The 3,078-nt window shown below is 45.6% G+C and overlaps 1 pseudogene; it reads left to right on the top strand.

Moving 5' to 3' along the window:
- Nucleotides 1–798: 798 nt before the first annotated feature.
- Nucleotides 799–2,086, top strand: LOC150019188 (polymerase delta-interacting protein 3 pseudogene; annotated as a pseudogene).
- The last annotated feature ends 992 nt before the right edge of the window (nucleotides 2,087–3,078 follow it).

Below are 3,078 nucleotides of genomic sequence, written 5' to 3'. Positions count from 1 at the left end.
AGCATGTGGAGCAAAATCAGCAGCAGCAGCAGCATAGTTTCTACCTGTTGAGAATTTATGGTGTGGAAGACTGTATGCTAGATCAATAGTTATTTCCAAATCTCACATCACCCCTGAAACATCATCTTCTTTCTATACACGAAAAAACGGAGGCACAGAGAAAGTAAATTGCCAGGTTTTTAACTCTGTTAAACTTTAAATACAATCATCCTTCTAATACATTCATTCAATCCATCATTTAGTAACTCTCCTGAGCACCTCCAAGGGGCCATGCTTCCAGGGGGCGACGCTGTCCTTGAGGTCACACAGATTAACTGAAAATAGGTCAGACTCAGTTCTGCAGAACATTCTCTTCTTGAAAGAGAAGAGACCAGTCCTGCCCACTGCCATTGCCCAGGAAACCTGACACCACCATTTCTTTTAAAGAATACCTTGCAGCCTTACTGGTATGGCTCAGTGGGTTGGGCATCATCTTGCAAACCAAAAGGTCACCAGTTCAGTTTCTGATTGAGGCCCAGTCCCCGGTTCTCCTGGCCATCGATGCTTCTGTCCCCCTCTTTCTCCCTCCATTCCACTCTCTCTAAAAATAAATGAATAAAATCTTTTAATAAAATAAAGAACACCTTGCTTTGCTTCTGACCTTTCATTTTGCTTTTCATACCACCTCTTATACGTAACCTTCAGCAAGTTATTTAAACTCTCTGAGCCTGTTGCCCCTTCCTTAAAATGAACATAATAAAACTACCTAATGGGGATTATTAAAAGAATTAAACAGAACATTTAGGAAAGCTCTGGCAAATGCCGGAAGCAGCTAGTCACTTGGAAGAGGCTGAAGATGTGGGCTCACCAGCTGAGAGTCTAAGCTGCTGGACCTTCAAGGTGGCTGGAAAATCCCTGGATGAGCTCACATGGAAGAGGAACTGCTGCAGCTAAGGGGCAGGTCAATGCCAGACCTAGATTTGGTGGTATCTGATCTCATGTTGGGATCCAGCTGAGCCTTCTCGGCCATCCAGCCAGCACAGCTAACTTCTACCAGAGGTCTGATGCTCAGCAAAAGAGTAACCTCTCAGATGCCCAGGAAAAGCTTTTGCAGAAAGACACCCTGTTTCAGATCAAAAGGAAAGTGCATAATGCCAGAGAACTCTGGCAAGCAGCAGAGCATGGCACCCCAGAAGCCCTGACAGGTTGCTGATACCAGAGAAGTTTAGTTTGAATTGAGTCCCCTACTGCCTTCCTTAGTACACACACACGTACCCAACACACACACATTGGGATGGTGACCCCAGATCTGTAGCTCACTAAAACCAGGTGCCACAGTGAAAGGCCATGGCACCACTTCATGCCCCTCGTGCAGGAAGAGGACCAATGTCGTCAATAACCACCAAGCCAAACGGAATTTATACCACCTGGATGAAGACAATGACATTGTATCTCCCATTCCTGATAAACAGGTGAAATTTGCAAACCCAGGCAGCTTTCTCCACCACCTGGTGGGGCTGCACAGTCCCAAGCTTTCCATGTCTAAGGCCCTCTCACCAAAGCGGTTCAGAGTGATGCATACACAGCTCCTGGTGTCCCCTCTTCTGTTCAAACAAAAGCCTTGATCTACATGTCCAGAACAAGGAGGAGCCCCCACCTCCAAAGAGCGGCTGCCTGCTGAGCACTAAGATGACACTATAATAACCTGCACCCTCAAGTCACACAACAGAAGGTTGCTAAGCTTTGGTATGTGTGTGGAGCCCTGAAACAGGTTCAGCTGGTCCATCCTCCAGTAGCAGAAGTGGTCCTTGTGAAGAAGGGCAATGCTATCACTGCATAACAGAAATGTAATAACTGGTGTCTGCATGGGCAACCAATGAAGTCCAACCATGGATGGAAATGTTATCACCTTAGGCCACGCCATCCTGCTACAGCTGAGGGATAGTCCCTCAGTAAAAAGGAGAGCAAGCTGCCTTTCATGGTGCATTCTACTGCCTCATCCAACCCTCCTGCTGAAATAGACTCTGACACCATTCTGAAGGCACTCTCTAAGTCCTCAGTGGCCTCTGGGACCACACAGCCCATCGAATTCTAAATCAAACTTTGAGGGGAAGAGGGAGGCAGCCATAAGCAGGGCAGAGGACTGTGGCTCTGTTGCCCAAAGCAAAGCTTGTGACCAGTGGGTCTTTAAACTGGAGGCCCTGAGCATAGGAAGGGCTACAGGGGACTAGAGAACTTCCTCTGTGATCTGTTCTACTCTGTGCTCTTCTGTATATTAACCTTTTCTGCATTGTGTTTCTTCTCCCTTCACTTCATCACCAAAAAAAAAGAAGAGTGCTGGTCTATAATAACAGTCAATATGTGTTAATCATGGTTGTTATTATTATTACTGCTACTATTACTATAGCATCACACATAAGAAATGGACAGAGTATTTGCAGACTAAGAGAAAAATCTCAGGGTATGATCTCAGAAAGAGAAGACCAGAGATGAAAAGCCATTCTTTTTTACCTTAAATTGAATTTAGTGGGGTAACTATTGGTTAATAAAATTATGTAGGTTTCAGCTATACAATTCTACGCTACATCATCTGTATATTGTATTGCGTGTTCACCACCCCAAGTCAAATCTCCTTCCATCACCATTTATCCTCCTTTCCCCTCTTCTACCCCCCTCCACACCCTTCCCTCTGGCCATCACCATACTGCTGTCTGTGTCTATGAGTCTTTCTTTCTTTTTTTGTCTTTGCTCAATGAGCTCATTCATTTTATTCTGAGTTGGTTTGAAGTTTAAAGATACAAGTCAGTTCCTGATTCCCAAATCTGAGTGCTACTATGGTTTGCTTTAATACACCATCTCAACCAGAGTTACCTTCTTCCTAGTTCACCCTGCTTTCAGTGCCTGGTTGATGCAGGGACATGAAAATCCAGCTTCTGAGCCCTACCTGGGGACAACTCCAAAGGGAGATTTCTGCTGCAGAGCTCCCCATGGGGTCAGCCACATCACAACCCAGCTTCTCCTTATGCCCACCCTCTCCCTAGCAGATGTTAATCCCAAGGGCACGCCCTACCTAATACACTCTCTGCATTCTCATCTCTG

Source organism: Furipterus horrens, unplaced genomic scaffold (genome assembly GCF_987537825.1).
Source record: "Furipterus horrens unplaced genomic scaffold, mFurHor1.1.pri manual_scaffold_2, whole genome shotgun sequence".
NCBI classification, from domain to species: Eukaryota; Metazoa; Chordata; class Mammalia; order Chiroptera; family Furipteridae; genus Furipterus; species Furipterus horrens.
The sequence above is the reverse complement of the archived record's forward strand: the minus strand, read 5'-3'. Positions and strand labels throughout refer to the sequence as shown.